Here is a 10,607-nt window from a genome sequence, read left to right on the forward strand (position 1 = left end):
TAACATGGCAGACAGCAAATCCAAGAACTGTGTCAAACTTGAAATGCCAGATAGCTAGGATAGATATCACAAATGTGATGGAGGTATGGGCACACAGAATCCCAGGTGTGATTCATTTCATTTTACTGGCTCTGTTATAAACATGGGTTGGTAACTAAGCAATTTAAATTTAGTTTGCCAGTCTATTGTAGATTTCAGTATGAACATTTACATTTGTAACTAATTGCATATCTGCATGCCCAGTACTTGCAGCAAATTGGGCAGCTTTAATTTCTAAAACACCTAACTAATTGGTTTGGCCTGAATTATTTGGAAAAAGTTGAATATGCAAATATTTGGATAGTTGTTGGATATCTGTTGTGTAGACATTTCCTTTTATTTTTGAGCTTTTACAACAAGGGCGAATCAATTGATACACAATTAGTAAAAAAGTAAATATATTTGCAAATTTGTTGCAGTTATGTCCACGTCATTATATCAAGTTGTTTCAATTTAGAAAAGTTAAAATATTTTGTACTTGGAATCTTCTGATCTGTGTTTTTTTTTTTTTTTTTTTTTGCAATGAACCGAGAAAACTTGCAATTCTCTAGTTCTTGTCTAAAAGTCAGTCCTTTAACAAGTTCTTTGTAACAAATTCAGATTTTGTGTAAACAGCCAAGTTAATCAGCTATGGGGCAAATGTGCAACCTTTTCTTTGAATAATTCTATAATTAAGTGTTAAATTGCAGTTAGCAGCTACTGTAAACCAAACCTTGTAATAAAGATCAAAAGGGAATAAAACCTTAGGACAACCAAGTATACAAGATGATGTGATTAGAAGGAAAACCACCCATCAAATAGAACGGGCAAATGCGTTCTTAAAACGTTGCAGAGGTCGTGGGTTAGCATTTCAATGTAAGACTACCCAGCTGATTTCACTAAAAGTTCCTCTTCCTTTGTAGAATAACCCAGTCAATGAAATCAACTGCTGTGGAGCTGATATGAAATGCAGCCTCTGCAGCTTTCTAGTAACATTTTTTAAGAGTGTCAGAGCAGCATGGAGCTCCTTAACCTGGTGAACCTTAGAATCAAAATCTTCTGCTCTGCATGTCAGACAGTGATCTGCAGTTAACAGCCATTCTTCCACACATGCTTGTGCAGGAATCTTGTGCAATTGTGTCTGCGTGGGGTGGGGTGAGATTATGAAGCAGACCAGCTCTAACACTCTACAACTTCCTCTTAGTAGTGACAGAGCAACACAAGCAGGGGCTAAACAATCAGTGAGTTAATACTAAAGTCGCATTTTAAATTTTGATGAAAAAATATGAAAATGTTTTAGATAAAAAAAATAAAATAATCTGTTTTAAGACACTAACCTATATCCTGTATTTTGCACTTGTAAGGAATCATGGATTACGGTGATTATAATAACACATATCCTGACGGTTATTACACATTTCCTGACATTACTGAGTCTGTGACTCCTGAGATTAAGCCGATTCAGATAGCGGCTCTGGCCATGTACAGCCTTGTGGCCCTCCTGGGTGTGCCTGGAAATGCTCTGGTGGTGGCACTTCGGTCCGCTGGCCTGCATGCTCATCAGAGGCCTGTTTTACTACTGTACTGCAGCGTCCTGCAGCTGGTTGTGATCAGCGTGGATCGTTTGTTCCTGGTCATCAGACCCATCTGGTGTCAGAACCACAGGCGACCCAAAAAGGGTGCTTATGGATGTGTTGCTGTGTGGGTCCTGGCCCTGATAGGCAGTATCCCACAGTTTGTGTACGCCAAGCAGATTGAGGCAGGTGACGAGAAGAGAGAGTGTAGGATGGAGTACACTGTAGACGGTGCCTGGCCTGTCTCTGTTTTTCGCTTCCTGATTGGATTCATTATTCCTTTCCTGGTTATATTAGTTTGTCACTTGGTGGTTTTCAGCAAGACACAGAGGAGAATGACACATAGTCGGAGTGGATCCAAGAAAACACTGAGGGTCATCATCTCTGTGGTGCTGAGCTTCTTCTTGTGTTGGCTACCTCTGCACATTGTGGATTTCCTCATGCTGACCACCCCTCGGGTTTCCTCTGCGAGCCCCAAACTTCACCTGGCACACGTTATAGCGCTCTGCCTGGCTTACTTCAACAGCTGCCTAAACCCTCTGCTCTATGTGTGTCTGGGTCAAAGCTTCAAAGACAGCATGAACCGCTCCCTGCGTAACATCCTCCACTTTATCGGCGAGGATCCGACTACCAAGAACAGTGTCACTAATGTGGACACCAAGAGCACCAGCAATGGCAACGAGATGACAAAAATATGACTGTGCACTGACTGTAATACTTTTGCAATAGAATAATCGTTTCGCAAAAGAATAAGTAATTTCTGCTGACCTTGGCTTGGATATGAGCCTTTATATTTGACAGTAAAATAAATCACTTGGTGTGTATAAGTAAAAATGGTCTGTGGATGCAAATACTCTGCCTTTACTTTTTGAGTCAATAAGATTTTTTTTTCTAGTTAAGTTGGGTGGTAAGTAAATATGTTTCCAAGAATGTTTAAGAAGAAAATAACACATTTAAACGCATGTGTGTCATAAAATAAGTTAATTATTGTTTGCATGTGATTTAGTTTCTCTAAATCAGATATCATCCATGAATCTTCATGTCTCCTCCTGCCTGGCACCTCTATCTTCAACATACACTATCCCTCCTCTGCACATGTCCAAACCTTTTCAGCCTTGCCTCTCCAACTTTGTCTCCAGCTGCTGAACACAAGCTGTCCCTCTGAAACAATCACATCTGATCTTGTCAATTCTGGTTACTCCCAATTAAAATCGGAACTTCAACTCTGCCCCACATGTTGTGTCCATCACTGCAGAACAGTGGAAAGAAATCAGAAGCTCTTTAGCAAAGGATATTTTTGCATCTTTCACCCCTATTCTCAAAACTTGTATGGTGTCCAATAACTGGAGATAATTTATCTGAATTTCAGGTGCAGGACCACACCTCCTGCGCTGGTATATGCCTCCTGCGCCACAAGCTGTTCTTCTCTCCTTTTTTCCCCAATTCAGTCACTTCTCATTAGATCTGCCTGGCCTGGGATCTGCTGCCAGTCCCCTCTGAGGCCGTTCCCAAACCGCAGCTTCAATTTCTGCTTTCTCAATCTGCTGTTATCAAACTTAAATAAGGATGTGGTCCCAGCTTGTTAAAAGCAATTCATAATCTTAAATTGATCAAGATGTTCTTTGCATCAGCTGTTACTTCAGTATTCCTAGAAGTCCTTTCTCATCCAATTTCAGACTTAAACCACTTTCTCATGGTTTTTTTGAAAACTCAAGAGGGCTTTTTGTCCAGGCTCTGAATCAACAGAGAAGATGTTAAAATAACATTTCCTAAAGTTCACAGGTACTTAATCTAATCCATAACTATCTGCAGAATTCAGATGGTTGAGGGTGGAGTTTCAGATAAAACAATTGAAACTGTTGTTTATTAAACTGGTGTACAAGATCTTGAAATTATTTCAATACATCACTGTGGACTACTAGAACTTCTGGTCAAAATGAGCTTTACCTTAGCACAACTTTGGGTTTGGCAAGATCAAAATTAAAGACTGAAACCAGTTTATTCCAATATATTTAAGATAATTAATATTTGGATGATCTTTTCCTTCTTTAGGCAATTTAGACTTAGAGAGAAGACTCAATGCTGTACCAAGGAGCTCTCTCAGGGGGAAGTGAGTCTTGGTTAATGTGTAACAATAAAACAACATTCTTAGATATTCAAAGTCACCCTTCATCGACTGGTCCTTTTAGTTTTTTAAGATGTAAGTCAGGCTTTTTCATTCCACATAAACATGTTTGCTATCTTAGGAAATCACCTAAAAAAGGCAAGAGGAACTCTTGTCTCCAAAATGTGAAGTGAGCATAAAATATTCATGCAATAATCCTTAAACAATGCTTTATGTAAATTGCACAAAATACCAACAGATGTGTGTTTCAGAGGTTTATTCTTAAACAAACCTACTGATAAATGTGGAAAGCCAACATTTTTTCCATTTTCTGCTCTTTTTCCAAAATATCTGGTCATGTACCAGTACTTCATTGCTTTTATAGAAATGTACACAATCTGGTATGTGCATGACTTATAACTATAAATTATACACAGATAGCCTATAGGTCTAAAGAGGGAAGTAAAACTACATTTTTTTTTTCTCCTAATGGGAAATCCTCTGTTTGCAAGACGACATTAGACAAATGGGTTCTCACTAAATTTATGAGCCTTCGTAATGAATTTATCATCTCAGTCAGCAGTTTTAAGTCCTATTTACTGCAGCATGGCGTTGATTTGATCAATTACGGCACCAAGTAGGATTTAAAAAAAGAAAAAGATGATGAATCAGGGAATGCCTAACTCGCAATCACTCCTGCATGAACACACATCCACCCTCCTTCAGTTTGAAGATGAAAATAAGATGATGACAGTCAAAATCTCAGATTGAGGCTTCAGATGTGCTGCTTATCTCCTTTATTACATACACTCTACTTGTTACAGGTGTTAGAGAAGGCAGGGTTCTCATGCATTTTGGAGATATTTGATGCAGATGCAAATGAAGAACCGCAACTCATTTTGTCCATTAAATAAACTTCAGAGTGCCGCTAAGTGTCTTCACAAATGTTACTCTAACCTGGTTTTCTTCATTCTCAGTCACATTAAAGTGGACCTATTCCGTGCCATATTTTCTGTTGTATTTATTCTCATATTTAAACAGTCAAAGTTTCAAATGAGGTAAGCATATGAACAAGTAATCCCTGTAAACTAAACATTTAGGCTTCAGACTACACTAAACGCTCAGTTTCAAACACTTCTTTACTACTCTTGCATTCAACTGATATCAGACGCTAAAGACACCCTTAAAATGGTCATCTCGTGGATTCGTGCTGTATTCCATTTTCAGTGAGAAGTTGGAAATTTCAAGTTTGCAGCTGGAATTTTCAGCTAAAACCCTGAATCAAGTCGGACTTCCCACGTAAAAAGTCAGAGACATCACACCAACCCTACCTTTGTAATCCAAGCTGGCTGCGGTGAGAACTTGTAATCTGTACAACCACTGTTCTGTATTTGTGACTGCTAAATAAACCATACACGTGGTACTGACCAGGCTCTCTGTGCTGAGGTGCCATTTTTAAGCACAGTAAATAAATGAATAATCATTATGTTATACTCCACACACTGCCTGGAAGCCTGCCATGGGGTTTACTTGGGTACGCAATCACTCGCAGCTCCAAAATCTGACTTCCGATGTAAAAACTCCACCTGCTGTTCAAAGCTTCTGTTTGCGAGGGGCACCCAAGTAGAAGAAATCTGCCTTATGCTTAATTTATGCTACCAAGGTTGTGTCAGTATTTGCCTCTGGAGACAGGATTTTAAATCACCATTGCAATCGAACAAAATCTCAACTGTGCAGTCCCCCATGTGGACGACACTGTGCATCAGTTAAATGCTGATTGGTTGAAAAGTGGGCCGGAATAAGGTACAGCAGAGTTCACCAGAAGTGGAAAAAATACATTATGAAAAGCTGAGGAAGGGGCTACAGTGCACACTTTTCATTGTTTTTAACATTCTGTTTCACTTCAGCTCTTTGCATGTTAGAATTTCGCTCTTGTCTGCAGCTGGCTGACAGACTGACAATAGCACAGGCAAGAGCCACAAGAGCGCAAATTTTATAGTGCCCACATCTGACAGGAGACGCCCTCTGCAGGTAGATGGGCAGTCCAAAGCTTCCTCATGCACTACCACTGCTGAACTAAGATTTTCTCATTAAAAGGGAATGGACTGAAGAGATGAACCAAGGCTCAGAGTAAAATAATCCAGCTAACAGGCAAATGATCCCCTTCGGTAGGAGTTTATAAACAGAGTTATTTAACATTCCTACCTTTTGTTTTTCTCCCCATGCAAATGATTCAAGCGTAACCTGAAAGCGCATGACCATCATTTGTCGCCGACGCCGATAGTCCTCGGACAGAATTTCATTCATTTTTTTCACTTGAAGCTGAGAAACAGGAAGAGGCAAAGATGTAAATGCCACATTAGAGTCACGTCTAAAGTCTTGTGAGCTGAAAACAGGCCTGGCAGCTTACCCACTGCTCTGAGCTGAGGCCGGTGCTGAGAAGAGGTTTAGTCATGTCTCCACTTGGTAGGCGAGAAAGCCTCTCATTCACCTGCATTAAAGCAAATGTTTGTAAACTCCTCTTTCAATGCTTCTCAGTCTGTATTCGCAATTTATTCATGGCTCAATCTCTGTTATTTCAAGCTTACCTCGTTCAAAACGTCCTCAAACCGAGAGGAGGCGTCCATGTTGAGAACGCACGAAAGTAAAATCCATTCTGCTTGCATCTCTGCCTTCCTCCCGTTTTCACCCGAACCGTCATCGCCTTCGTTTTCCTCACAAAAGTCACGGCTCAGATCTTCAACTCGCTGCTCTTTTTCAGAGTCCGCTTCTGTCGCCCGCTCGTCAGTATGTGACTCTTTGTACTTGATAATGCGAGCTGCTTGCAATTCTGATACAAGGAACTCTGCAAGATGTGCAAAAGAGCACTAAATCCACAAGCACTGCAATCACCTGTTCTTTCTACAACAGTATCCACCACAGTCCTGTTTCTCACCAGCGACTTTGTTGAGAGTGGACGGGTCCAACACTCGGAGGTCAGCACAGCGAGGGGAGAGGATATGTTTGATAGTACATTTTTCAGCTCTCCCGCCAGCAGCACATCACCTGACCCTCCTGAGTCTAAAAAGGGACAATTAAGCCAGTTTATTTAACACATTTCACTGCAAGTTGAGTCAGAAAGATCTGATTTTTTTCATGGCTTATATTTGTAACATAGTAACCATCAGTTTGTTTACTAAAGCATGTTTTGGTTGTAGTTATATAATGCATATAAATTACAGCTAATGTGAAGTGCATCTCAGTAGTTTCATATTAAATTAACTGCAGGTAAAATTATGAAAATGGTGTCACTATCCAGATGTTTCCAAATCCAATTCTACTCTACATGTGAAGATGTTTTGCTTTTGTAGAGCATCTGTCAACGTGTAAAAAATATCCTGTTATTTTTATTTATTAAAGGCATCTAAATCGGCTGTTCTGTAACTGGTTTGGTGAATTAATGTGGATGTTTTCAGAAAGGACTTGCATTTTGTTTTACATTACATAAAAAGTTAGGTCGATTCTTAAGCAGTTGCTTTGCTGGGTCGGCCCACTTGAGACCACAGTGACCCTTCTGCGTGAGACAGTAAAAAATTCACAATCCTGAGATGGTTTCCTCCTTCCTTGGGAGAATGTGTGCTGTATTAAAGACAATGGTTAAACATAAAAAAGCCTCTCTCAAAGATTTATGAATGAAAATCTCAGGCCTGAGCCTCACCTCGTAGCTCCGGGCAGAGAGTCCCTCAGCTCTGCGCACAGCCAGCTGAGCAGCGGGCAGGGAAGCTCGTCACATCTGCACCGGGAAAGGCAGCGGCTGCCCGGGTACCTGACCAGGAAGTAAGTGGAGGCGACAGGTGAGATTACCTATTCACCTGTCAGGCGTATCGGCAAGTGTCATTATATATCAAAAGCCCCAAAAGCAGGCAGAGAATAAGGTTTCTCTTCTCAAATTAAAGTTTCGTAAGTAAGTAAGTAAGTAAGTAAGTAAAATTTATTTATATAGCGCTTTTCACAGATAAAAATCACAAAGTGCTTTACAACACAGGAAATGGGAATATAAAAACAATATAACAGTAAATAAAACAATGTAAAACAATAAAACTATAAGAACAGCGTAAGAAGAAATTAATCAAATGCTTTTCTAAATAAAAATGTCTTCAGCTGGAAGAAAATCAAACATGGCTGGCTAAACCTGGGCTTACCTGGCAGTGGCGTGTCCAGCGGGGTGGCACAGGCCACCCCCCCAACCAGACTGGCCACCCCGAAGCTAAAACAATAAAATTCAATGAAATGTCAAATGTACGATTATGTTTTCACAGTGAAGCTCAGATATCCAAGTGTAAGTGAATGCAGCATCAGCTTCTGTGCTATGAGCATCATGTTAGCAAAGGTAGGAGAGCCAAGCATGAAAGACGGCACCGCAGAAAACAATTTTTCAGCGAAAGATTAACAGGTTAACATAGCTGGACTGGCCATCGAGCATATCGGGCATTTGCACGGTGGGCTGATGACTTATTTATTTAATTTTTTTGTAATGAACAATGAGAGGTGGTGGATTGGCCAGATGCTGGTCGATGTGTAAAAATAACTTGTTGTTTGGTGGTGGCTATGGCGGAGCTTCCACACAGTGTTGCCAACTCCTCAGTAAGGAAAATCGCTATTGGCTGTCCTAAAAGTCGCTAGAAGTCGCTAAATGACATCATCGCCTAATTTGCATAATTGGTCATGCTAATATAATTGTAACCTACGTTGCTGGAGAGAGAAATAACATTGTGGAAGAGACATAAAGTGAGTAACAAACGTCCTAAATGCATTTAGAATTTATTTAGAACTACAAATTAAATTTATTTTAGCAATTTTTTTTTTTTTAAAGTCAGAATTCCAACCCTGCTCCTTTATCCGGGCTTGGACCGGCAAAAAAGACCCGAAATAGGCACTCTGGTGGAGTTACTTTGTGTGTGTGTGTGTGTGTTTATAAGTAGTTTTAAACCTCGTGATCCACAAAACAGCATAACAGTAAAAGAAGAACTGACTGCGTTACAGTCAGTGCGGGAGCAGCGGCTTCGCTCATGCGCGATTCATTTGCAGTTCGGACGCATAGGTGTGAACATCGTCTGCCCTGATAGCAGCTGGGGGAGGACTATCCTCCGCCTGTGAGCGCTTTGGTACGGGCGAGGTGCCCACGGCAGCACCCGCTGCTTGTTGAGAGTAAAAGCGATACCCACTTTCACGTCAAAAAGTCGTCATAAATAAATCTCCAATAACACCAGAAAAAGTCGCCAGATTTGTCGCTAGTCGCTTTTTAGAAAAAAAGTCGCTAAGAGGGTCTGAAAACTCGCTAAATATAGCGACAAAGTCGCTAAGTTGGCAACACTGCTTCCACAGAGGCCAGCAGGTGGATGAGGGAAGGGGAGGCAGGAGGAGGAGAGACCCGAGGCAGCCGCTGGTCCGAGTGTCAGGTGAACTGAACTTCAGGTAAGAAGTTATGACCTGCAGTCTATCTGGTTCAGATATAAACCAAGTTTAGGTGGAGTTTATTTTCGTTGTGCTGACTTTTTACAGTCAGTTACAAAAACTCGTACTGCGTGCTAGCTAGCATGACGGAGTTTCTATACAGCTGGGTGGGTGCTGTGATGTTACTGATAGTGAACTTTATTTTATTCATAAGGTTAGTTAGTAGAGTTGCCAACGGCTTCTTAAAAATGGAATGGTCCCTCATTCAGAGAAAATATTATACGTTTCGTATTGAGCTGAGAAGAAACACAGTTTGTCCCGGACTTCAGCTATAATGAAAGAAAGACACAAAGCTGGAGTTATTCTGTCTTTACGCTGTACAGCTGCCTCTTCTCTCATTCTCTCCCTCTCTCTCTGTTGCTACTTCAATCATGAAACTGATCAATGATCAGCTGATCGGCTTTTCTCTCGTGTTTGTTTATCGCCCACTTTGCACCAGAAAGAGGAAACCGGTGTATGTCGCGCTAAACAACAGCAGCACATTTAAGCTTGATCAGCTGTTGATAGAATTTATTTAATATTAATTTCTAGTATCAGCTTATGTTTGCTGGAGCCACAGCTGTAAAAGCTGCTGGTCATGATATCGGTTTGGATATGAGGTGAGAGGAAACATGAAGATGAAACCAGGAGATGTCCTTACTGAATCATCAGAGCTGAACAGGTGATGGAGAAACAGGTTTACCTTTTAGGTGACGTGAATGAGTTGAAGGGAAGTTATGAACTGTTTCTGAGAGACCAATAACACCAGGATCCTTTTCTATGTAGCTGACAGCTGATAACTGTGCAGAGGCGGTCTAGCAAAGTTATGCCAGGGGCCAGGTAGGGCATTAACAGGGAAAGGGGGCACAAAGAAATACTTTTCTTTCTTATTCTCATTTAAAATATCTAGCTTTTATTAAATAATTATCTGAATCTTGCGAACAAAGTTTTTATCTGACGTAAAATGTATAGAAATCATACATATACCAACAAGACTTTACATCACTGTCACAACAGCATTTGTTTTCATTCAAAGGCTTTATGGCTTTAATACCTGGTGGGCGGTCTCTGGTCAAAATGCCCAATTTTTGTCCCAGTCCAGCCCTGCAGGTTAATACTAACCGTGTCACCATGCCAGCTGACTGTATTTCATCATCAGCCAGTGTTGTTCTTTATACATCAATATTACCAAAGTTTACCATAAGGCAGCATAGACAGTATTTACTTGCTTTCAGGTTTCATTCAAAAGTTAGTCTTTTCATTTGTTTCCCCACTTTTTTCCTGTTTCAAAATCAAACACCAGTTTGTGAGAAGAATATCTTCTTTTTTTAATAGGCAGATAAAGTTTTGCATTGGCATTGGCTAATTTGCCAGTTGTATGTTAAAAATGTTCGTATTTTAATATTCAAAAATGTTTTTGCCCAAAACATATGTGCACT

General features: G+C 40.4%; 2 pseudogenes; one reads left to right on the forward strand and one right to left on the reverse strand.

Moving 5' to 3' along the window:
• Position 1: 1 nt before the first annotated feature.
• On the forward strand, positions 2 to 3,087 carry LOC120443603 (annotated as a pseudogene).
• On the reverse strand, positions 2,778 to 7,912 carry LOC120443528 (annotated as a pseudogene).
• Between the last annotated feature and the right edge of the window lie 2,695 nt (positions 7,913 to 10,607).

Source organism: Oreochromis aureus, linkage group 14, assembly GCF_013358895.1.
Source record: "Oreochromis aureus strain Israel breed Guangdong linkage group 14, ZZ_aureus, whole genome shotgun sequence".
In the NCBI taxonomy this organism is placed as follows: Eukaryota; Metazoa; Chordata; class Actinopteri; order Cichliformes; family Cichlidae; genus Oreochromis; species Oreochromis aureus.